General features: G+C 36.8%; 1 long non-coding RNA gene across 1 annotated transcript in view; it reads right to left on the bottom strand.

Moving 5' to 3' along the window:
* Positions 1-12,463: 12,463 nt before the first annotated feature.
* LOC110743494 overlaps positions 12,464-27,386 on the bottom strand; it is a 208,745-nt gene continuing 193,822 nt past the window's right edge. Inside the window, exons 4-5 of the long non-coding RNA XR_002522630.1 lie at positions 16,088-16,306; positions 12,464-12,891 (exon numbers count right to left, since the gene is read on the bottom strand). This is a non-coding gene — a long non-coding RNA (uncharacterized LOC110743494). The remainder of the gene's footprint in view (positions 12,892-16,087; positions 16,307-27,386) is intronic.

Here is a 27,386-nt window from a genome sequence, read left to right as displayed (position 1 = left end):
TGGCAGTTTGATGGATATCCAACCTCCGGAAAAGTGAGAAATACATTTTTGTTGCTTGTAAGCCACCCAATCTGTGGTAATTTGTTACAGCAGCCTGAACTAAGACAGTTTTAGAATCTGCATTATTTAGGTAACAGTTTACATAGCCACAGTTAAGTAAAAAATCTTTGATTTATCTACAGATTTTGAGCTATAGTGATAGCATAGATAATGAGGTTTTTGTTTGAGGATGAGGATTCTTTATTCTCTTGGACCAAGATATTAGAATTGATTTTATATTTTCATTTTTGCCATTTCTCCATTTGCTTTGTTTATTGATAAACCCCAATGATGATGAGAGTTTCTGAATTTGTACTTTATTTGGTATAAATATTTCTATATCTTAGTTAATAAAAAGGATATCCATTAAGTTTCTATGCTTTTTTGAGATGCTTGAATCAACTAGAAAAACATGTTAAGAATTTTTGGTTTGAAAATAAAAACAAATAGGTTAAAAAATGCAGTGACATATTATTTTTCTAGTCACCTAAAAATGTATGACTTATGCACATAGCCTAACTGGTTTAAAATTGTACTTTCCTCAAGTAAAATAATCAGTCTTTTAAGACTTGGCATTAATCAAAGCATGAGATGATTTTGGCCTGAAGTTTCTTAAATGAATTATGTATTGATGCTCTTATTTCCTGAGCCTTCCAAGGGAGGTCATGTATGATATGCTGCTTATATAATCTTGGTTCTTAGATAATGTAAGCCGGTTTAGCTCTTTTGTTCCACAAAACCAATCACCATAGCATCACAGGAATAAATTCATCTAATTAAATAATTATTGAAAGATTAAGTGGTTATACTTATTATTTTTTTTTTCTTTTGAGATGGAGTTTCACTCTCGTTGCCCAGAATGGCACAATCTTGGCTCACCGCAACATCTGCCTCCTGGGTTCAAATGATTCTCCTGACTCAGCCTCCCGAGTAGCTGGGATTGATTACAGGCATGCACCACCATGACCGGCTAATTTTGTATTTTTAGTAGAGACAGGGTTTCTCCATGTTGGTCAGGCTGGTCTTGAACTCCCGACCTCAGGTGATCAGCCTGCCTCGCCCTCCCAAAGTGCTGGGATTACAGGCGTGAGCCACCGCGCCCAGCCTATACTTACTATTTCTTTATATTTTGCAGCTATAAAGTCTTTATATCATTGATTCACTTGATATAAATAAAGATATAAGTAAAAGTTTTATTAAAGGAATAAAACTCTGTGACTCATTTTCATCTGAAACAATTTTCTATCCCTTATGGCAAATATTTTTATTTTTAAATGGAATTTTTCTTCTTTAATAAGTTAATAAACATTTTTTTTCATTTTATGTAGACTACACAAACATGTTTTCTATAACTGTTTAATATGAATTCATTGTTCCATAACAACAGTACATATAATTTTTATATGTCATATTCTATAGTAGCAAATATTTTGTATCTTATATTTTCTGATTGTTTTGATGTATTAGCATTCATTTTTACTGAACTAATTAAAACATTGAAAGATAAAATCAGGCAAGGCTCATATAAGAGTAGTCCCAGCTACTCAGGAGGTTGAGGCAGGAGAATCACTTGAACCCAGGATGCAGAGGTTGCAGTGAGCCAAGATCTTGCCACTGCACTCCAGTCTGGCAACAGAGTGAGACTTTGCCTCAAAAAAAAAAAAAAAAAAAAAAGAATTCTGCAGGGAAAGAACACAGTGATTATAGAAGATTCTGTTAGTTGCTTATCCAGAATCATCTTCCTATCTCCTTTCTTGCTAACTGAACTTTTCCCAGCTACCCTTGCAACTAAACATAGCCATGTGATCCGGTTGGGTTCCTTCATGGCTTCTAGACTTGTGTCATAGTTAAAAACACCTCCATTAGAAACTCTCTCAAGTTATCTTCTGGCGCTTTCTTAGTTTCAATTTTTATGTTGCTTAAATATTTGATTCACCTGGAATTTATTTTGGTGTATAGCTTTCTATCTTTTTCCCCCTTTATATAACTTTCTCCTTTCATGCACTTATTGTCTTTGCTTTTTCTCCCATTACCCAGTTATTCAACTTTAAACAATTTTTTTCACTCTCAGCAGTGAGATATTATTAAAGGGAGGAAATAACATTAGGACTTTCATATTTTAATTATCTCTAGCATTCAGGAAAAGCTTTTGTTATATTTAAAAGTTTGGGGAATGAGAAATCTAGAACAACCTGCTTAAAATTACTCTCTCTTTCTCCATGCCATACAAACATCCACTTTGGAGTGAAAATGCCAAGGTGGAAAAGAGAAAACTCCACAAATATATGAGAAATATAATTATCTATCCAAAAGTTGTTTAAAATCTTTTTTCTCATCAAACAAATTTCTAGCTCCACAACTTTGAAAAGTTAAACGCAGGCCTTCTGTAGTTAAACTTTATATAAAATATATATAAGTATATATTCATATATAAACTTTATATATGTGTGTGTATATATATGTTTTTTTTTTTTTTTTTTTTGAGATGGAGTCTTGCTCTGTTGCCCAGACTGGAGTGCAGTGGTGCAATCTCAGCTCACTGCAACCTCCATCTCCAGGGTTCAAGCGATCCTCCTGACTTAGCCTCCCGAGTAGCTGGTATTATAGGTGCTCACCACCATGCCTGGCTAATTTTTGTATTTTTAGTAGAGATGAGTTTTGTCACATTGGCCAGGCTGGTCTCAAACTCCTGACCTCAGGTACCACCTGCCTTGGCCTCCCAAGGTGCTGGGGTTACAGGCGTGAGCCACCATGCCCAGCCTAAACATTATATTTTTTAAAGAAGGAAGGAATCACTTCTCTGGAGGAGATATACTTCATGTATCTCCTTTTCCTTTGAATAGATGACGATTCTCTTTATCCGCAGACATAGAACACAACTACTTAAAGGTATGATCCAACTTAGGAACATGGGGTTACAGGAAGATCTGCCTAAAATAATATGTATCCTTATCAAATACATTTGAGAAGAGATAATTTATTATAAAACTGACAAAATATTGATGCTTGTTAAAGCTGGGTGATGGTATACAAGGTATTCATTCTACCTTTTTTGTATGTTTGAAAAAATCCCATAATAAAAAGAGAAAAGCTTTAAAATTTTCTTGGTCATTTATACCTGACTTTGTGTAAAGATCCTTAGACAAATTGAAGAAAAGTTTCCAGCGGGAGGTGAGGAGGGCTCACTTCAGAGAGATTTATTCAAATCAACCAACAACCGGTAATAAAAAGTTACCAATTCTCAAGTATTTGCAAATAACTCATGTCCAGCCAAAAAGAAGGAAAAGCATGGATGATAGTACAAAATGGATCTGAAGACATTTACAAAATATTCCAGAAAACACAATGCCTTTCTATTAGAAGTCGAATCACAACACTCTATTAGTGTGGATGACTAGTTGTTATGAGTCAATATTACAACCCAAATTTTGGGACATTATGTCATAGTTTGATAGCTATTTATTATTTCTTTTATTAACAAAGAGTCTTTCTCTGCACTATACTTTTGAGCTGTTAAAGCAAATTTAGATTTTAAAAACAGTATGGCATCTAGATTAGTAGGGACCAAAATAAATAAACAAACCTGACTGCCATTTCAATTCTAAGATTCAAATATTCTTTATTGAAGTGAGCTAAGACTGAAAAAGCCTGATGTTCATTAAAGTCACATTTGTATTCAATTCTCAAATTTTTCCAATCATATAGCTTTATTTTCATCAGGATTCACTTCAACAAAAATATAATTAAATGAACAAGAGGAAAGGTTTCAGAGAATGTGATGTGCTTTGTTCCCAATCAGATCCTTCTTGTTGGTAATTCAAGCCAAAAGTTAAATCACGTTTATTCTTATCCCATTCTTCTACCAAAAAAAAAAAAAAAATCAAAAATTGTTTTCAAGCACTTTGTAAAGATGTAAATGAAAGAAGCTGAATAAGACTGACTGGCTTTATGTGATAAAGAGGGCAATGAAGGAAGAAATAGAAGAAAAAACAGACTGAAGGTAGAGAGCCGGGTTGTGTCTTTTTATTGTTGTTTTATTTTGGTAGGCAGAGAGAGAAAAGAAACTCTGGTAAAAAGAAGATTATAAAGATGATTTTTACAAAGTTCTGAAGGGTAATTAGAATATATATGATTAGGTTTTACAGTCATATTTGTATTTATTTGGGATGTGTTTCTAAATTGACGGTGATCTGAGGTTGAAATAAAGTAAGCCCGATTTTATTCAAGTTTTAGTTCTATAAAATAAGCTTTACCTAAAATATGTGTATTAATGCTGTTCCTTAAGGTCACCATTATAAAGATGTTATTTTATTAAAGACTCAAATATTAAGGTTGAATTGAATGATTGGCAGGAGACATATATTAAATTCCCTCATTGCTCATTATTTTTTTCACTAAATTCAAGACAAAGTATAATAAAAAGATCATAGGTATTTTTTTTTACCTAGAACAGCTTGTGTTTCAGATCTAGCATGCACATTGGGGTGATTTTAGGCAAATAAAACTTAATGAATTTTTATTTCTACCTATGTAATTTTAATGACTTTTTTTTTTAGTTCTAGAAATTCTATTTGGTATTTTTTCAATATTCCCTGGTATCATTTGAAAATATAATGCTGTTTTTTCCATTTTTTATTTCATATCTTGAATCATTTGAAATGTACTCACTTTGTAGTTAATATTTAATAATTATATTTCCTAAAGCTTTTTTTTGGGGGGGTCTAAACAAGTTGTTTGTTGTATTTATTGACTTTACCTCACAACGAACTATTTCACGTTTTGTAATTTTAGATTGTGAATACATTTTAACCGCAGTGTTATCTGTTTGAATCCTGCATGGTGTGTCCTTCCAGAACAGTTTATACTTCCACATCTAAGCAAGATGAAATAAGAGGGACTGGATTTACCCTTCTACCTGAAACAACAAAAAGTCTGGACAGAATATATGAAACAACTGTTTTTAAAGACAGCCAACATTGAGCAAAAAAGACAATGATTCCTGAGAGACAAGAATGAAGAGAGCTCCAAGGAGAGATGGGAAACAAATGAGAATTTCCAAGAAAAGTGTGCACAGAAAGAGACTGCCAGGTTTTCTGAGGTGAGGAGATGGAACTGGAAATACAGAAAGGCCAAAGAGACCAGAGTTTATAGATCAGAGTATTAAGAAGGAGAAAGCTATGTAAAAAGAGAATTCAAGAGATCTGTAGAAGGTGCCCCTGAAGTCAACACCCTAATGACAAGGCACACATGAACAGATTGGACAAAAAAGCAAAATGCAGCTATATTCTGTCTACTAAAAAACCTACTTTAAATAAGGCATAGTTAAAAAAGAAAAGGATAGGAAAAGATATACCCTGCCAATGCTAATCAAAATAAGGATGAAAAATGAATTTCAAAGCAAAAATATTACCAGGGCCAAAGAGGGTCACTTCTTAGAATGATTTGGTATTTGCTTCTACAAGGCTCCCTGTGAGTATTATTAGCTTTCATATTCATGGACACAAAGAGAGGAGACTAAGTGTAAGAATAAGAGGTAGAGACTTGGCACTGAGACTGGAATTTCTCGGCTTAAAACTCTTCAGGCCCTACAGAGAGTAAATTTTAATCTCAAATTTGAATGCTGCTCTGAGGTAAACTCTAAGAGGGGACTGTTTTTGGACCCAGAATGTAGTAAGATGACAAACTTTCCTGTCCCCTGGTGTCATTTTTTTTTTTTTTCTTTCTTCACACTTTCACTGGATTCCAGTAAGTTCATCTTTTTGTAGAGGGCCTCAGTTCTAAGGCTCTACTTTGCCTCATCCGAGCCTCACCTGTATATCTATGTCTACAGTGAATGAAAACACCTCCTTTGCCCTACCCTAAGACAAGTCCAGCACCAATTCACATTTTGAGATCTAGTTTTTAGTTTTGTCTTCATGTTTGACTTCCGGGGATTTCCTTACTCTCTTGCAAGCTCAGTTATGCATTTAAAAGTAGGTTTGTTATATTTTATCCAGCAATTTTTTGTTGTTTCATTGGAAGTTTTTCAGATATAGATTGCACTTTGCTGGTAATGGAAGTCTGTGTTTCTCTAAGTGAAGTAGTAGTTAAAGTGGCTACTGTAACATGAGGGTAAGGTTTGGAGATAATATTCACAAAATACTGAGCACACTGCCTGGGCCAAAGTTAATGCTCAGTACTGATAGTTATAATGGGGTGACTACAGTGTCTAAGGCATAGTGCTTTGGAGGTACAAAACAAGACAGAATGCACTTTGGAGAAAACAAAAATACACCGGATGGAGGTCTTGTTATTTTCGTAGACTTTCTGTAGAACTTTCATCAAGATATCTTTCTTTTTTTTTAAGAACTTGCTATTTTGGGTTTTAAGTAATAACAAATGTAAATTTTTTTACGAGTTACTTTTCACTTTTCAAAATAAAATTTGTATAGAAAATGGTTTAACTATATGATAATGACTTGTCTACAGGGATTAGTTATTAGATAGGAAATTGATTGTGAAAGAAGGAAAAATCATTCATGTATGTTAAAGTCAGGGTTGTGGATACTGAGACACAAAAAACACAGTTTTTGCTCCTAAAAGAGCTGGGGATCTGGTCAAGATATTATTTGACACACACATACTTACAAAAATCAGCTTCCTATATTATCAGATAATATGTGCTTAAAAAAAAATAAAGGTTACAAATAACAAGTACTGTGAAAGGTCAGAAGTGGGAAAGCATCTTGGGTTGAAATAGGAAAGACTTCATAACCGATGTGAGACGATACTGATCCTCCATAGCTGAGCAGTAATTAGGTAGTGGGGAGAAAAGTAGCCAGAAGAAGAGACGTAAAAAAGATAGGCACGGGGCGGGGCACGGTGGCTCACGCCTGTAATCCCAGCACTTTGGGAGGCCGAGGCGGGCGGATCATGAGATCAGGAATTCCAGATCAGCACAGCCAACATGGTGAAACCCCGTCTCTACTAAAAATACAAAAAAATTATCTGGACGTGGTGGTGCGTGCCTGTGATCCCAGCTACTGAAGAGGCTGAGGCAGGAGAATTGCTTGAATCCTTGAGGCGGAGGTTGCAGTGAACAAAGATTGCGCCACTGCACTCCAGCCTGGGCGGAAGACTCCATCTAAAAAAAAAAAAAAAAAAAAAAAAAAAAAAAAAGAGGCCGAGCCCGTGGCTCACACCTGTAATCCCAGCACTTTGGGAGGCTGAGGCAGGCGGATCGCAAGGTCAGGAAATCGAGACCATCCTGGCTAACACGGTGAAACACCATCTCTACTAAAAATAGAAAAAATTAGCTAGCTGAGGTGGCACGCGCCTGTAGTCCCAGCTACTCGGGAAGCTGAGACAGGAGAATCGCTTGAACCTGGGAGGCGGAGGATGCAGTGAGCCGAGATCGCGCCACTTCACTACAGCATGGACAACAGAGCGAGATTCTGTCTTAAAAAACAAAAACAAAACAAACAAACAAACAAAAGGCACCAGCATGGAAGTGATGGCAGCCGCTGGCCGTCTGATGTGGCTGCTGCCATCACGCCGGGCACGGCAAGGGGAGGAGGTGGACAGCCCACCTTCCACCCTCCCCGCTCCCTGCAGCCCGCCACCTTGGGGACCGCCGTGATAAGGCCAGGCCTGGTTGCGCTGAGCTGAGCCTCAGCTCTCACGGGCGGCGCTCTGGCCGGTCCCTGAGCGCTGGGACACAGTGGGAGTCACAGCAACCTCGCCCCTATACCACATGCTGGCGCAGGTCAAGGAATGACCTGGAGCCCCCGCCCCTGGCTGCCAGGAGGTGCGGCTGGGTGCCCACTGTGCCAGTGGGAGCTGGGAACAACTGGGAGCTCTGCTCTTTCCAAGTTGGTCGGGCGGGAGCTCCCCAGGTACAACTGCAGCCACCCAAGCGAGCTGCATCCCGGGTGCTGTTGGGAGCCAAGAGTAGGCGGGAGCCCCGCCCTCTTAGGCAGCGTTGCAGACCAAGGCATCCCTGAATTCTTAGGCGGTCTAGGAAGGCCCCCCTTGCCCTTCCAGGCTCAGAGGTACCTGCTCCAGCTGGCAGACCTCTCCCCACTCCCAGCGCCGATCAGATCTCTGACCGGGGTTGGGGCTGAGCTAGGGTGCTGTCACAGCCCCTCCGGGTGTGTGCATAGGTCAGCGGTGACACGTCAGCTCCCTGTTGCCTCAGCCCCCTTCAGACTTTGGGCGTGGAGAAGCAGGAGGGGAAGCTGAGGGGGAGCTGAGGGTACCTGGGCACTGCAGGTGCCATGGATGCCAGGGGAAGCAGACATGCTCCTGGGCGGAAGTGGGTGGGTGACCCGTGAAGCCCCACCTTCAGGCCAGGGCAGGCCTCAAGCCTGGGGGCGGGTCAGCCAGTCCTGCTGATGGGAGGGGGATTCATGGTGGTTTTCCCTGTGCCTGCCCATGGCCGCCCATGGGCCAATCAGCATGTACTTCCCCCCTCTGAGGCCTATAAAAGCCCTGGGCTCAGGGCAGGGCAGAGGACTAGATGACCGGCCACGGAGAGCGGCTGCCATTGTCAGGAGTTCGAGACCAGCCTGGCCAATATGGCGAAACCCTGCCTCTACTGAAAATACAAAAGTTAGCTGGGCGTGATGGCAGGGGCCTGTAATCCCAGCTACTTGGGAGGCTGAGGCACTAGAATTGAGAATCGCTTGAACCTGGGAGGCGGAGGTTGCAGTGAGCCGAGATTGGGCCACTGCACTCCAGCCTGAGTGATAGAGCGAGACTCAGTCTCCGAAAAAAAAAAAAAAAAGAGAGAGGACTTACCCTCTCTGCTGTTCAAGAGGACAAGACAACCAGCTGCAGGGGAACTACCTTCTCCAGGGCCTCCCTGAGCTGTTTTAACACTCAGTAAAGCTCCTCTTGGTCTTGTTCACCCCACACTGTCTGCAAACCTCATTCTTCCTGGATGCAGGAAAAGAACTCAGGTAAAGGTGCCACCAACCACAGAGGTCTCTGGCAAGAAAAGTGACACTGCAAAGCTCCTGTAACAGAAGTAGTAAAAGTAAGTATTGAAAAGGGGAAGAACACACACTGGGGCCTGCGTGGGGGGACGGCGGGTGGCATAAGGGGGCAGGAGACGATTAGGATAAATAACTAATGTATATGGGGCTTAGTACCTAGGTGATGGGTTGATAGGTGCAGGTAACCGCCATGGCACACATTTACCTATGTAACAAACCTGCATGTCCTGCACATATATCCCGGAACCTAAAACTAAATTAAATTAAAAAAAAGAAAATAATATAATCTAACGATAATAATAAAAGAAAAGCTGAACTAAAGGGGATAATTTTTAAAAAGAAGTAGTGGATAAGAGGGAAAAGCAAACTGAGGAAGGCCCCCAATTTGTCAAATTTAGGACAATTTGTTATGCAGCAAAAGAAAATTAGCACAGCACCTATAACTTTACTATAATCTGCAATCTTTATCTTATATATTAAATGTTTGTATCATATCCTAGTTTTGAATTTTTAGACACTGTTATCCTCAATTTGTTATTTTTTGGCCTTAATTATCTAAGTCTTAGGTTTAATAGCCTCTGGTATGGATTCATTGATAAGTTGCATTTGGGTTATCATTTTAATTTTTTAGAAGACCTTATTAGAAGATTAATTATCACTGACAGACCATAACCTTTTCCTCAATCTTTGTTAATCATATAATTCAGTTGAGAATGCTTTTGGTTACATGTTGAAAATGCAAATTGATGTTCAGATATTAATTATGAATAATCATCTTTGGTACTACACATAAAGGTATGAAACCATGGGTGTGTGTGGGCATGTGTGTGTGTATGTGTGAGACAGAGAGATCTATAGGTTATAATTTGCATGCTTTTTAATTTCAAATGGGTATTTAATACTCTTACTTTTTTCCTGAAGTTTTAGCAATAGGTTTAGCAACCTTTTAAATGTTACTTTTTAGTTAATCAACATTTTAGATAATGACAAATTAGTTAAGTAGTTTTTTTTTGGTGGTGGGATAGATGGTGCTTTAGTTCTGCTTTTGAATACAATTTTGTTGATATATGCACAGAAGTATACAAATCATAATGTACTGCTCAATTGATTTTCATAAAAGAAGTGCTCCCAAGAAACCAGTACCAGGTCAATAAATAAAACACCAACAGAATTTCAGAACTTCTTTCCAGTTCCTACCTTGCTTACCCTAATGGTAATCGCTAACCTTACTTCCAACACCAGAGATTAGCTTTGCTTATTTCTGAACTTCATATAAATGGACTCATACTAAATATTCTCTTTTGTGTCTGTATTCTTTATCTCAGTATTATGTTTGTGAAATTGATTTCTGTTGTTGTAGCTCATTTTATTGCTATATTGTAGTTTATTGCGTAAATAAACAATAGTCTCTTCTGCTATAGATAGATGTTTGGCTTGTTTCCAGTTTCTGGCTATTACAAATACTGCTGCTATAAACATTCTTACCCATGTCCTTTGTGGAATATATACATATACATTTTTGTTGGGTATTTATTTAGGGTTAAAATTTCTTGGTGTGGGTGTGGTGGCTCACACTTGTAATGCAAACACTTTGGGAAGCCAAAGCAGGAGGATTGCTTGAGCCCAAGAGTTTGAGATCAGCCTGGGCAACATGGCAATACCCCATCTCTAAAAAAAAAAAAAAAAAAAAGAAAAAAAAAAAATTTAGCCAGGTGTGGTGGCATGCACGTGTGGTCTTAGCTACTCAGGAGGCTGAAGTGGGAGAATTGCTTGAGCCCAGCAGATCAAGCTGCAGTGAGCCATGTTTGTGTACTACACTCCAACCAGGGTGACAGAGTGAGACCCTGTCTCAAAATTTTTTTTTAATTAAGAAATTTCTTGAATTTATGATGTACATATTCAGCTTTACTAGATATTGCCAAATAGTTTTCCAAAATGTTGTTTCAATTTACATGCTCAGCAACAAACATGAGTTCTAGTTTCTCCACATCTTCTCCAGCACTTGACATTATCTCTTATATTTATTTTGTTAAAAATTTTTTTAGAGTTGGAGTTTTGCTATGTTGCCTAGGGCTGGTCTCAAACTCCTGGGCTCAAGCAATCTTTTTTTTTTTTTTTTTTTTGAAAATACAAGAGGTCATGAGAGTTGTCAGATCAAAGGAAACTTTTGTAAGACCACTGATAATTTTTGTTTAATATTCTTTAAATAATAATCTTCTTACTGACAGCATATGTAGCCCAAGCCCAATTTAATGCTCAATTAAATAACAAATATTTTAGACATTAAAATTAACATTTTGACTTCTTCTTTTTACCATTTTATATTTTTTGTTTGTATTTATTCAACTTTCTGAATGATTTATGTTAAGTCACTTCAAATCCTTTTTGAAAAGCAATGATGTATAAATAAATACTGTTAAGACCATCAAGCATCTTCTATACACTACAGAAGCCAAAGTATTTAAAAAGCATGACACATTATTTTTTTTTTTCACTGTTCCTTCTGGATCCTATAACCTTACTTTCTGTATAACATCACGACATCGACGCTGAGTTTTCTTCCTAACCATTTAGTCAAACTTTAATTGGTGGATTTCTGAAACCTTGTGTACTGATTTCTGAGAATATTGATTGTATATTTATTTGAATCTTTTCCAATTTTATACACCATATTTAAAAGGAAGATAGGGTAAAATTCTAAAGTATTAATTGCAAGTCCAACCATAAATTTAATAGTCTAGCTATTCTAAGTGAAGTAAATTATGTTTCACGAACTAAAAATGTAAGTATAAATGATATTCTTCCTACATTCAAAATAAATTTGAGGTAGGTTTGTAGACTAATTTACTGTAAGTTTCTTTCATTTAAATGTAAAATATTAATGCAAATATATATAATATACATTATGCATGCCTTTTTCATGTATTGTTATTAATATTTTTATTTTAGTTTTTATTTAAAGATGACATATTAATGTCACATGAATGTATATAAATAATATACATTATTATATGGTTATGAAAACTATCCAGAACTTAGTTCTGAAATCACAAGTATACTTTCATGTTTTGCCTTTCTTATAATTATCTTACCTTTACCATGTAACATATCCAAGTTTCATTCATTCATTCATTCATTCATTCCACATATATTTATTAAATGCCTACTAGAGGACAGAATATCAGTTTTTTTTTCTTTTTTCTTTTTTTTTTTTTTTGAGATAGAGTCTCACTCTGTCGCCCAGGATGGAGTATGGTGGCGCAATCTCGGCTCACTATAACCTTCGCCTCCTGGGTTCAATTGATTCTCCTGCCTCAGCCTCCCGAGTAGTTGGGATTACAGGTACGTGCCACCACGCTTGGCTAATTTTTGCATTTTTAGTAGAGATGGGGTTTCGCCATGTTGACCAGGCTGGTCTCGAACGTCTGACCTTGTGATCTGCCTGCCTCAGCCCCGCAAAGGGCTGGGATTACAGGCATGACCCACCGCGCACAGCCCAGGATATCAGTTTTCTATTGCTGCATCACATATTATCACAAACTTAACAACTTAAAACAACACAAATTTACAAACTCACAGTTCTCTAGGTCAGAATTCCAGATACAACATGACTGGATTCTCTCCTCAGGCTGAAATCCAGGTGTGGGTTGGGGCTGCTCTTCTCACTCTGGGCTCAGGTTTCTGTCCAAGCTCGTTCAGGTTGTTGGTAGAATTCAGTTTCTGAGATAGTGGGACTGAGGTCTCTGATGTCTTGCTGGCTGTCAGCTGGGGGCTGCTGTTAACTTCTAGAGGCTGCCCACCCTTCCCTGCCATGTGACCTTGTCCACAATATGGCAGTTCCTTTCTTCTGAACGAGTCATATGCATCTCTCTGACTTCTGAAATCAGCAGAGAAAAACTGAGTTTTTAAAGACTCATGGGATTAGGTCAGGCCCACCAGGATGATCTCCCTATCTTAAGGTCAATGATTTGGAACATTAATTACATCTGTAAAATCTCTTCACAGCAATTCTTAGATTGGTGTTTGAATAAGTGGGAGAATACGTCAGAGGCTGGGAATCTTGGAGGGCCATCTTAGAATTCTGCCTAAAAAGCCAGATATTTAACTATATGTCCTGTTACTTAGGACCTATTAGTGAAAAAGCAGATAAAAATTCTAGTCCACCTGGAGCATACATTCTAAGAGAGTTTAAGGGGAAAAGTGTTTATACTGTTTATTTGTATTGTCTTATCACTTCAGGAGTTTTAGGAGACAGCCAGATATAAACAGTCATCAGAATAAGCGAATATACCTGTTTTACATTTTTTATCCTCAGCTAGTATTCAGTTAACTATTTTTAACAGATGGCATTTTTTCTCCTTATGTGCTTATAAATGTGTATATAATGAAAATTTCTGAGTTGTGTTGAGCACTTCTTTTTTTTTTTATTTTTTTATTTTAGACTGGTAGAATTTCCAAATGGGGGAAGGGATCTTAAAGATCATGCTATGTTTTGTTAGCATTTAAGAGTAAGGCAATCAAAAAAAGACTTTTCCTGTTTATATTTAATAAAATACCAAGGTGCTATTAGATGTTTTTTGAATATGTATACTTCTTTTCAAATGATCACAGATGTGACCGTCCTTAATGAGTGCATTTCTTGAAATAAAGCAGAAACTCAAATAACAAGAATGGGCAGGATACCAAGGAAACAGACTAATCAGGCAGATGGTGACTATTTCATAGGGAAAGTCTGAGTAAACCAATAGCTCTACAACAGGGATCTGAAAATAAAGGAACATTAGTGAGCGTGAAAAAAATGTGTTTTCATATTTTTTCATTACCTTATAAAAATCATTAGATTTACATACACATTTTTACCTATTACCACAGATTATATGAACTTAGTTTTTCTTTCATTATAACGTTTTCTCTTCATATTAGCAAAATTTTGTCAAAAAACAACTTTTTCATAATTAAGATGCAGTAATGGATTTCCTTTTTTTGCTATACCATCTGAGTGCTTGCATGATTTTTTGAAACGTATTGGTCTTTTAAAATTTCTTAATCATTTTGAAATAAATTGATTTTTAAATTTAATAAAATATATTTATATTTTGTGTAAAATATAAATATCACAATAAACTGAAATACATTTGCCAAAGAATAAAATTTTTTTGTAAAAAAAACAGAAGTAAAAAAAATCCTAGCAGGAAACCAGGAACGGAATAAAAACACAAAAAGGTATCTCGGGCACAATGCCCTGAAGGTCAGCAACCATGGCCAAGAGCATGAGGTAATATCAGGAATAAGAAAACACCCTGGGTTGGATCCTTGACATTCTGATCCTAAGATCATTAGCGATTGTGCAAAAATGTAATGTGTAAAGTGACTTATTAAGTTGTCAGGTGAATGTTGCTTCTCATTTCTACTTCACAAAACCCTGGTGAGGCAAAGCAGTTCTTATTCCCATTTTACAGATGAAGAAATACATACAGAAAAATTAGTTTGCCAAAATTCATAGTTGCCAGAGTGGCAGAGCAAGAACTAAAACTGAGTCTTCTAATTCTGAATTCAGTGCACCTGGGGACTGAAGAATGGAATGATCAGGAGACAGAGAGACTATCAGTTGAAGAAATGAACTTTTTCCACTTAGCGTCTTAATATATACATAGCCTGTATTTGACTGTATTCTTACTATAGCATACTGCATTTAGTGTATAAAGATAATGCTTTGGGGTTAGCATTATTAAAAAAATAGTTTCTTTCTAAAATTTGTGAATGGTTTGAATTGTTTCATGGACATTTCATTGCACAAATTTTTTTCTCTTCATATGAACTATAAGAAATTAAAAAGAGTGGCTGGATGCAGTGGCCCCAGCCTGTAATCCTAGCACTTTGGGAGGCCAAGATGAGTGTATCACTTGAGGTCAGGATTTCGAGACCAGCCTGGCCAACGTGGTGAAACCCCATCTCTACTAAAAATACAAAAAAATTAGCTGTGTATGGTGTCATTTGCCTGTAATCCCAGCTACTCGGGAGGCCAAAGTGAGAGGATCGCTTAAACCTTTGAGGCAGATGTTGCAGTGCAGAGATTGCAACACTGCACTCCAGCCTGGGTGACAGAATGAGATTTTGTCAACAACAACAACAACAACAACAACAAAAAGAAATAAAAAGAAAAAAGAAAAAGAAAAATCAAAAAGAGCAACCACACACACACACAGACAAACACACACAAAGGAAAATCTGATGGGCCGGACAGGGGTGAATCCCTCACAGTGATTTCATGATGCTAAAGATATTTTCTACAAACATCCAAGTTCATTGCAGTAGGGTAGGAAAGGTGAATTTAAAAAAGGCAGTGAAGAGGAATCAGGTTTTTAGGGGCCTGCAATCTGATGAAAGCACAAACACCCTGTGGTGCTTTGCTCTTCTCTTAGAAGAGAACCACTCTCTTAAGAGGCACAGTTGGCCATATGAGTCTGCTCTCCTCCCCTATCTATCACAAAGTAAAAATAATATTTTAAGAAGAGTAGGAGTAAATAAACTACTTCCATCTCCCAACATGTATAATCCACAATAACCTGTAGCCTTCTAGAGAGAAAAGACTGTTATATACACTCTTAAATTTTTCCTCGCGTATAAGCGGAAACACGAAAAATATTATTGTTGGCCGGGCGCGGTGGCTCAAGCCTGTAATCCCAGCACTTTGGGAGGCCGAGATGGGCGGATCACGAGGTCAGGAGATCGAGACCATCCTGGCGAACACAGTGAAACCCCGTCTCTACTAAGAAATAAAAAAAAAAAAAAAATAGCCGGGCGAGATGGCGGGCGCCTGTAGTCCCAGCTACTCGGGAGGCTGAGGCCGGAGAATGGCGTGAACCCGGGAGGCGGAGCTTGCAGTGAGCTGAGATCCGGCCACTGCACTCCAGCCTGGGCTACAGAGCGAGACTCCGTCTCAAAAAAAAAAAAAAAAAAAAAAGAAAAATATTATTGTTTACAAGCATGTATATATGAAGTTTTTGGCACAGGGTAACCACTGTTTACTAGACCCTTTTCCTTTTATTCTCGGATGAACCACTAAATATTACCTTGCAGTTAGGTATGAATTCCTTGCAGTTAGGTATACCCGTAAGATGAAATCCAGCCAGTAGAATATTGGAGAAAGTACTGTGTGTCATTTTTAGACCAGGTCCATGGCATCCTACATGCTCCTTCCTTTTTTCACTTGTTGGATGTTGATGCCCAGTGTGTTCTTGGAAGATGTGTATGCAAGTCAGCAGTCTCCTTTAGTCCTGGTCCTTGGATGACTGTGGTGGAGCAACAAACAAACATACAAACAATACTACATGAAAACCTTCAGCTGCCTTGGTCTGCTTATGTATAAGAGAAATAAATTTTCATTATATTTGAATCATTATTTTGGGTCAACTTCTTATAGCTGTTAGGCAGTTAGCTTACCTTAACTAATTTGTTAAGTGCCCTAGACAAAGTGCCCCGTGAGAGAATACACTTGTGATTTCCTTCTTTCTTTGTGACTGAGAACAGTTGCCAACTTCCTCCCTGTGGCCTAGTCTTTCTGCCTGAGAGTCTTCACTATTGCCTAACCTCTGAGCTTATTGTATCATTTCTGGAGAAAACAATGTGTTGCCATATCATTTTGTGTTCAAAAGTGCTATCCACTCTCACCCTAATCTCAACTGTTTCATGTCTGTTAAGTTGAAGTACCCTAGCCAGTTCAGTTGAAACTTCCATTTACTCAATATAATCCTAGATGAGAAGCGGAGATTTGATAATTCTTAAGTGGCACAGTCGGTCGGTCCACCTTTGAACCTGAGGCAATAGAGAGGCCAGGGTATCATCCAACTTCCATGCTTTGCTATGACTCACCAGCATTGTGAATGTTACTCTGCTCTAGTCAAAGCAAAGCTGAACTGAAATTCTCTGTCTTTCCTGACACTAATGGATCTAAGGGGAATATTAGAAGCATAACTGGAATTGTTATGAAAGAAGTTAGATTTGTAATCTGGATGCCTGACATAGCAGAAAGTGGGTTAAACATTTACACTCTGAAGGGTATTAGTTACACTCCAAAAAGGGTAGGGGCCATCCTAGCTATAAATAAATTCATTCAGATGTGGCTAATATGATACTTTAGGTACAGAATGAAGAACAGGAAGGATAGTGGCACCTATTAAGTGGACTTCACAATTTTTTATTTCTGGTAACAGCTTTTCATATACATGGTAACATGATGGGACTTTATTTGCTTACTCATTTCTTTAAAAAACTTTTCATTTTGAAAAAAGTTCAAGATTAGAAAAAAGTTACTAAGTATGACACAGAATTGCTATATTTACTTCATCAAACTAGTGTTAGGATCTTACCACACAGCAAGTATCAAGCAGGAAATATTGAGAAAATATTAACTAATTTATAGATCTTATTCAAATTTCATTAGTTATTTCTCTAATGTTTTTATCTGATTCACACATTGCATTTAGGTGTCATGTCTCCTTGGTCTCTTCCAATCTATGAGAGTTCCTCAGTCTTTCTTTGTCTTTCAGTTCCCTGTCCCTCATAACTTTGATACTTTTAAAGATGGTCAGGTTTGTTTTGTTTTTCCCTCTACTCGCTGACGGCAGATGGTCAGGTATTTTGAAGAATGTTTCTCAATATGTGTTTGACGTTTTCTCATAATCACATTTAGGTTAGGCATTTTTTGCAAGACTAGGACGGCAGTCTATGTCTTTCTCAGTGTGTCATAGTAGAAGACACATGACTGATACATCTCAATACTGATTATGTTACCCTTGAGACACATTGATATCATGTGCCCCTTGATATTATTCACTGAGAAAGGCACAACATGTTCAGACACGCTCTTCTCCTTTTTACTGGCTGAATGTTTTTGTTTAGAGTGACCCTGTAAGTTATTTGTGGTAGATGAGAAAACCTCCTTCAGATTGGGTCCCTGAATGATTGTGTGGAGTAGAATCATCTCCAGCTCCACCCACTAACTTATAGTTGTGTTGGTCTGTTTATGTGTAAGAAAAACTTTTATTGTGTTTGAGACATTGTACATTTTGGTTCTTTTCACCTGCTTCAGCCTCCCAAAGTGCTGGGATTACAGGCAAGAGCCTGTAGAAGAGTCATTGGCCTACTTCATTACATTACCTAGGATTAGATTCAGTTCCCTGCTGGGGAAAGCACTTCATCCAAAAACATTTCTGTGATTTTTCTTCTTCTTTATTGATAGTTTCTAACTCTGTTTCTGTAGCACACATCTCCCATCAATATTTCTATCCAGTTCTTTTCAAACTCAAGTACTCTGGAATATTTTAACATCGCACTCCTATCTTTAATCCTACCATATTTCAAGTTGCTGTTTTTAAGAACCCCAAAATTCATCTTTTGTTTTACAGTATTTAATGAGATTTACCAACATGTTCACCAAGTATTATTTTTTACAGACATTGATTTTTGCATCCTACATACTTCAGCAGTTATTTTAAAGAGGGTCTGCAAGTGGTACATTCTGTCTTATTCTGATAAATGTTTATTTCACAATACATCTTGAATGATAGTTTTGCTCTTTGAAAGTATCTGTTTTCTATTATCAAATTTGTAAAACTGAAAATGGATTAAATTCACCTGAAAAATACAGAGATTCTCAGATTGGATTAAAAAAACCTAAGTTTAGGCTATATGCTTTTTTAAAGAATCACACCCAAAATATAATAATCTCAAGAGGCTGGGCACAGTGGCTCTTGCCTGTAATCCCAGCACTTTGGGAGGCTGAACTGGGTGAATAGCTTGAGCTCAACAGTTCACCTAGCCTGGCTAACATGGTGAAACCTCGTCTCTACTAAAAATACAAAAATTAGTTGGTCATGGTGGCACTCACCTATAATCTCAGCTAGTCTGGAGGCTGAGGCATGAGAATCACTTGAACCCGGAGGTGAAATTTGCCATGAGCCGAGATTGCGCCACTGCACTCTACCCAGGGCTACAGAGTGAGATTCTGTCTCATAATAATAATAACAATAATGATCTCAAAAGACTGAAATTATATCAGGTGCTCAGATAATGTTACTTTGTTATAATATTGATGGGAAAAAAATTAATTCATGGCTGAGGCTAATATCTCTGTGAAATTTGCACCTTTTCCCCATGTCTGTGTGGATTTTCTCCAGGTACTCCAGTTTCTTGCTACATCCCGAAGATGTGTATTTTAGGTGAGTGGGCATGTGTCAGCAATCTCAGTCAGAGTGAGTGTGGGTATATGTATGAGTGTGCACTGTAATGGGATGGTGTCATGGCCAGGGTTGCTTCCCATCTTGTATCCTAAGCTGCTGAATGGACTTTGGCCACCTGTAACCTGAACTGGAATAAGTGGGTTGGAAAATGAATGAATAAATGAATATAAATTATTATAAGATAAAATATAAAGTATTTGATGATCATACAAATGCAAAACAATAATGTTGTATGAAAGTGCTTACAGAACCTGCCTTATTGATTACTGTTTTTTAACTATGTATTGGTAGGAAGTACTCCTGACAATTTTCACTTTGCAAACATTTCTTTCTTGATTTAACCTACCACGAGTTTGACTGCTATCACTCACTGATTCACCAAAAATTGGGCAAATAGCTTACTTATTTTTGTTGATTTTTCTTAAATGTATGTATAGCTTACATTTATATCAATATTTAACATTAGAAGTGTTTCAAGTCTTCACTTAGAAATTTGGTGACGTTTTTGTGATACAAACATGCCATAGGAACTAATTCTTGTTTATATTAATTAACCTATGGTTAAACTGGTTTTGTTACATGGCATCTCACTTGAAGTTGAAGTTTCCAAGACCCTATCAACAACGTTGAGAACTTACTGTCACAGGTTGAAAAAATGTACACCAGGAATCTGACCAAAATAAATCTGACAGTAATATTGATATTAGAAAACAACTTTAAGTCTAATAATGATTTTTCTCTAAAGAGGTTGATTACTTCATGATAGAAGGATCATGTCACCATGATGACACAGACTGTTAGTACACATCAATATCCATTTTGTCTTCTTCTTTTTTGGCACACAACCAAAACTGACATAGCCTTTTTATAATTTTATTGGGCCTATGTAACTGAGTTTTAGCCAGTGGAATATGTCCAAGTGACATTTGCCACTTCTAGGTCTGGCACATTAACGCTTGATGTATTACATTTCAGACCCTCTTATCATTCTGCAGTGTGTTTGACGATCTGTTGTTTAAGATCTATATGCACTGGGTACCATTGCTTGCCTTCCATTCCTACTCTTACTAATCAGATTCCTATTATAGCTATTTCTGTCCTTGATTCATTTTTTATATTAGATGTGTGTGTGTTCATGTGCATGCATGCACCCACGCATGTAGGTGTATACGGGAGAGGTGGTAAAGACAGATAGGATGTTTCTTCAGTTCATGGGATTTCATTTCAGGAGAATTCAAACATTCACGTATTGGAGAAGATGACACATTTCTTGAATGTTTTTGGCTTTGAGCTGAATGCACTAACTAGAAGGGACTTCGGATTGTCCTTCTGAGAGGAAGATAAGTATATTCTTCATATACAGGTAAGAGTGAAATGATAAAAGAATGTTCCTTCCTCCTTTTCTTCCTGGACAACAGATCAAATATTTCTTAGATCTTTTACAGTTGAATTGGAGTCACATGGACAGGTATGATCTTAAAATATAAAAAATTATTTCAAAATTACGTGCTAAAATTTTATAAAAATAAATTCTAAAACTAACTCAAATGGAAGCATTTGATTTAAAATTTATCTAAAAAAGTTTGAATTTTATATGAAACAGGATAGAAGATGAAAAAGCTAAAGAAATAAAATATAAAGAAATTATGGCTGGGGACAGTGGCTCACACCTGTAATCCCAGCACTTTGGGAGGCTGAGGTGGGAGGATTGATTGAGGCTAGAGTTTGAGAACTGTTATTTGAGGCACATGGGAAGGAAAGTTTTCTTTGAGATGTTTCACATTTTATAATATTCTTCAAGAGATTTACAGAGTTCTTTGAGTGAATTGTTGGTTTATTCTTAATACTGAATTTCCTATTTGAATTTATATAGAAGTTCATTTCTTACAGTGATCTCATCTCCTATTAAAATATTCTTCAAGGCAGGTTCTTGGACAGTTTCTCGATGACAGATTTTTAAAAATATTGTTAATCTTTTTATTAACATGAGAGCATAATTGTTCCAGATCTGGAGGCCATCCTTTAAGCTTCTTGCAATAGTCTGGGAGTACAAAGAGTCTACTCGCCACTGGGTAGTGGGCCATGGACACCCCAGTCTCCACCAGAAGTCCGGGATTGCAAAATGGGACTCTGGCAGCAAATTTCAAACTGTATGCCAGACCTGGCCCTTTGCAGGTGGGCATCAATAAAAATTTAAATTACCAAAATTGACTCAAGGGTAAACCTGTGTCTGAGGAGAAAGCCTTCAGAAAAAATGAATTAGTAAGAAAAACCTACCCAAAATAAATACAGCAAGTTCTAGAAAATTTTACACAGGCATTACCAACAAATGCTTCAAAGCACAGAAAAGTCTCCTTTGCACAAAATACTACAAAATATAGAAAAAGAGGAAAATTCTGTAACTTCTCTCATGAAGTTAATATATTCTAGTTACCTGAACTAGAAAAATAACAGAAAGAAAAATTGTAGTTTAATCTTCGTTATGAGTACATGCAAGTATCATAAGATGTTGACATATTGAATCAAGCATTTTAAAAAATGCATTATGATCAAATATGATTTATCCTAGAAATAACGTATGAGAGTTATAAAATTCCCATTAATATTAGGAACAAGCATTAATACTTATTATCTCCACCAATAATCATCATTGCTCTGGAGTTCCTAACCAATGAAATAAGAAAGAAATAACCAGTTATATAGATTAGGAAAGATCAAATATTGATTATTTGAATATTATTTTTTATAGAAAATCCAATAATTGTACAGCTGAAAAACTAGCATAGTAGAGTTAAGCAAAGTTTCTACAAACCAGAGGAAAGTACTCAAATCAATAGGTTATCTGTAGGCCAGTGCTAATTACGTTGACATGGTGGCCTTAAAATTTTTACATGCAATTCATAAATCAGTTTCACTGATATTACTTTACCAGATATTGATATTCTAAAATTATAGTTATACAACTGTATTATTGTGTCAGAAATAAAATTAATAGATCAACAAAACAAAACTCAGAACAGATTCATATATTTGATAACTTGGTGTATGACAAGTGTGACATTAAAATTCAGGAGTAAAATAAGAAAGTAACTCAACAAATAGTCACACGGGAAAAAGTTGGAAAGATCTCTGCCTCACTCTATTTACAGGAATATACTTCAGATGAAAGAAACTTAAATATAAAGAGCAAAATGTTAAGACTTTTAGAAAAAGGTAGGAGAATTTATGACTTCTAGTAAGGAAACCTTTCTTAAACTAGATGCAATGGCATAAACTATAAAATACATTGATCTTGTTTTATAACATTAAACGTGTTCCGTAAAAGATACCAAAATACAATTAAAAGATAAGTTACAGTGTCTTAGTCCATTCTGGCTGTATAAAAAATTACCATAGACTGAGTGGCTTAAACAACATTTATTTCTCATAGTTTCTGGAGGCTGAGCAGTCCAAGTCAAAGTGAGCCCACTTTTTGTTTATAGACCACCATCTTCTCAACTGTGTCCTCACATGGAAGAAAAACAAGATGGCTCTCTGGAGTACTTTTTACAAGAGTACTAATCCTATTTATGAGGGATTCACCCTCATGATATAATCACTTTCCAATGACCTCATATCCAAATACTATCACGTTGGAAGGCAGGATGGGAGTGGGAGGGCTGGATTTCAACATAGGAATTTTTGGGGAACACAAATATTCAGTCCATAACACACAGACTGGGAGAAAATATCTATGATGCATACATCTTACAAAATAATTCATATGTAGACTATAAAGAGCTCCTCAAACAGATAATATCAAAAGAGAACAAAAACGTAAACATAGTTCAGATGGCCATAAATGTATGGAAAAAATGTTTAACTATTTATCATGAAAATGTGAATGTGAACAACTGAGTTTACCTATAACATACAACAAACTTCCAAAATGACTAAAACTTGTATTAGCAAGTAAAACACACACACACACACACAAACACACACACTTCTATAGGAGCAGGAATTTAGGCCGGGCGCGGTGGCTCAAGCCTGTAATCCCAGCACTTTGGGAGGCCGAGACGGGCGGATCACGAGGTCAGGAGATCGAGACCATCCTGGCTAACACGGTGAAACCCCATCTCTACTAAAAAATACAAAAAACTAGCCGGGCGAGGTGGCGGGCGTCTGTAATCCCAGCTACTCGGGGAGGCTGAGCCAGGAGAATGGCGTAAACCCGGGAGGCGGAGCTTGCAGTGAGCTGAGTTCCGGCCACTGCACTCCAGCCCGGGCAACGAAGCGAGACTCCGTCTCAAAAAAAAAGGAGCAGGAATTTATACAACCACTGTGGCAGTCACTATTGGTTGCCCATAACATATCTATCCACCTTTCTTCCTAAAGAGCAGAAGCACAATTTTATAAGTATGTGATTTCTGGGTTCTCTATGTCTATGCATCTATTTTTATGCAATAACATGCCATGTTGTTACTATAGCTTTGTTGTATATTTTGAAGTCAGGTAGTCTGCTCCTGCCAGCTTTGTTTTTGTTTTTTTTGTTGTTGTTTTTGTTTTGTTTTGTTTTTGCTTTTGCTTAGGGTTGCTTTGGCTGTTTGGATTTTAGGGTTGTTTTTTCTATTTTTGTGAAGAATGTCATTGGTATTTTGATAGGGGTTACATTGAATATGTAGATTACTTTGGATGGCATGGTCATTTAAAAAATATTCTTGCAATCCATAAATATAGGATGACTTTTCATTTTTTTATGTCCTCTTAATTTTTTTCATCAGTGTTTTGTAGTTTTCATTTTAGAGATATTTCACTCCCTTTGTTAAATTTATTCCTAGACTTTTTGGGGTAGGTATTATTATAAATGGAAATGCTATTGATTTTTGTATGCTGATTTTGTATCTTGAAGCTTTACTGAATTTGTTTATCAGCTCTAAGAGTTTTTTGGTAATCTTCAGCATTATCTATATATAAGATCATGTCATCTGCAAACAGAGATAGTTTGACTTCTTCCTTTCCAATCTGAATGGCTTTTATTTCTTTCTCTTGCCTGACTGATCTAATAGGACTTCCAATACTATGTTGAATAAGAGTAGTGAAAGTGGGCATCCTTGTCTTATTCCAGTTTTTAGAGGAAAAGCTTCCAACTTTTTCCCATTCAGTATGTTAGCTATGGGTTTGTCATATATGGCTTTTATTGTGTTGAGGTGCTTTCCTTCTATGCCTAATTTGTTGGAAGTTTTTATCATTAAGTGATACTGAATATTATGAACTGCTTTTCTGCATCTATTGAAATGATCATGGTTTTTTATTCTTCATTCTGTTGATGTGATGTATCTCGATTATTGACTTTCATGTTTTGAACCATCCTTGCATCCTTGGGACAAATCTCACTGAACTTGAAGCCAGGATCTGTGGCACATGCCTGAAGATGCAGTATGTGTAGTTGCAACAAACTCCCAATCCTGAGGTGGGAGGATTGCTTGAGCCCAGGAGTTTGAGACCAACTTAGGGAACATAGTAAGAGACCAACTTGGGGAACATAGTAAGACCCCATCTCAAAAAAAAATGACAATAAAAATCCAACTTGATCATGTATAATCTTTTTGATATGTTGGTAGATTCAGTTTTCTAATATATTGTTGAGATTTTTTACATCTATGTTCGTCAGGGATATTAGCCTGTAGTTTTCTTTTTTTGTTGTATTTTTGTGTAGAATTTAAAAAAGATCTACATACCATACCTTCTAATTGGAGATTGTGGTTGAAATGTGATCCTTTTATATACAATTATTTCAAAGTAGACATTGAAGTTTTTAATACACTTGGTTATAACTGGCATTTAAATTATAACCTCAAACAACAGTATTTACTTAAACTGTGATTTTTAACTATTAGCCAATATGTAGCCATTAGAATTTTGGCTGTTTCCTGAAATAAACTTCCCCAAATATCTGTGAAATTATGAATTAAAGATATATTAATTCTACTGTTTTAAAAATATATTTTATACATAAGGAAATTAAAATTTATGCAATAACGGTCCTACTTTTTGTAAAATAGAAAACTTCAGTTTAAATGTTAAAATGGAAATGATTTAGGCTGGAGATAACTCGTATCTGTTGCAGGAAGTATAATTTTTAAATTTTATCTCAATGGGTTTTGGGGAAACAGGTGGTGTTTGGTTACATGAACGAGTTCTGTAGTGGTGATTTCTGAGATTTTGGAGCACCCATCAGCTGAGCAGTGTACACTGTACCCAATGTGTAGTCTCCTCATTCCTCTCCCACCCTTTCCCCTGAGTCCTGAAGTCCCATTGTATCATTCTTATGCCTTTGCATAGAGGAAGTATAATTTAAATAGATCTCTGATAAAAACATGTATAGTGCTAAATATTTTGAATTAAAGTTTATGATTAATAGCTATACTTAAAAGATAAAATTAGTGGTAGATGATAACCAGGTCATTTGACAGAACAATTTATTTCAAAATGAACAATTTATACCTAAATGCTGAATAAGAAGTTAACACATACTGTGAGAGAAGGGTCTTTGCTTCAAAAAGCTTTGCACTATATCTTCCTAAGAGGTGATTAAAATTAGTTCTCTAAATTTATAAACATTATTTTCTGTATCTATTGGGCTATAACTATCTCCTTCATGTAGAACACTGATGTCTCATGACTTCACCACTACCACGGAGGGAATTGTTGCCATATAGGCATTGAGTGTAAAGCTTCTAGAACATTTGTCTCCAAAATGGGGATGTATACTCCCAAGAAAGCATGCAAGTCAATTCTAAATATAGCTAGGTAGAGGGACAGAGATATTAAGCTTTATTTGTGTTTAATATATTAATTGATACTGACAAAATCAGGTTTATTTGTCTGATGGTGCCATTTTATATACAATATGTAAGGTATGACTAAGAAATGAATCCCACACAGGATTTACACTGGAAGATTTTACACTGGCACATTTAGGTAAAATTATCTTACCACATATTGCAATTAAATGTGCTTGGTTAAATGGATCAGATGATTATAGTACGTCCTCACTAACATCGTCAGTAGGTTCTTAGAAACTGACTTGAACCAAAACAGTGTACAACAAAACCAATTTTACTGTAGGATAATTAATATAAACCAAAGTTAAGTTTCTACAGCATATTTCTGGTCACAAAACCCACCAAACTTCTAAATAAAGACCCAAACACTTCTAATAATAAACATTGAAATAAATGTGAGCTACACATACATTTGAAGGTTAATAAAAACAAGTAAGATAATTATTTACCTGCTTATTCCAATTCAGGGTTCCTGGTAGCTGGAGCCTTTCCTGGCAGCTCAGGGCTCAAGGCAGGAAACAGCCCTGGAGAGGACACCATCCCATCGCAGAGTACATTCACATCCACGCTCACTCAGACTGGGACAATTTAGATGTGCCTGTTAACCTAATGTGCACGTCACTGGGATGTGGGAAGAAACCAGAGTACCCAGAGAAAACCCACACAGGCATGAGGAGAACATGCAGGCAGACTCTACACAGATAGTGACCCCAGCCAAGAATACATTTTTTTTTTTCTCATCAACATTGTAACAAAATGACATTGAATCATATACCAGGAGGACCTGCTGTGTATCTCCTGTGTTACCTGAAATACTTTGTAATTTGAGGAGGTGTTACCATAAGCATATTTTATACAATAAAGGGTTCATTCTTTACCTCAGGAAAAAGTATTTCTATTATCTTGGGTTTAGAGACTGAGGGGAAGAATTATATGTTACATCCTCATCTAGTAATGCAATTCTTAGGCCCAGGATGAAGCAAAACAAAAGTGTGGCAAGAAATGAGAGAGCCAACACAAAGCTGCATTAACTAGAATGCCACTGCTAGTGTCAAATGCCATGGCTCAGTCTCATGGGGCCATCTTCTTAGAGGCTCTATAAATGACTTCATCTTCCCAGGAGAGTTCCTTGGGAGGAGAAATGGGAAAGTAATAATATTCTGGCCTTCTTCTCTTGGCCAAAGCTTGTGATGATTAATTTTATATGTCAACTTAACGGGGATACTGGATGTCCAGATATCTGGTAAAACATTATTAGAGGTGTCTGTAAAGTTATTTCTAGAAGAGATTAGCATTTAAATCAG

The sequence above is a fragment of the Papio anubis genome, chromosome 5 (assembly GCF_008728515.1).
Source record: "Papio anubis isolate 15944 chromosome 5, Panubis1.0, whole genome shotgun sequence".
Classification (NCBI taxonomy): Eukaryota; Metazoa; Chordata; class Mammalia; order Primates; family Cercopithecidae; genus Papio; species Papio anubis.
Note: the sequence above shows the minus strand (reverse complement) of the source record. Positions and strands in the feature narration are given on the sequence as shown.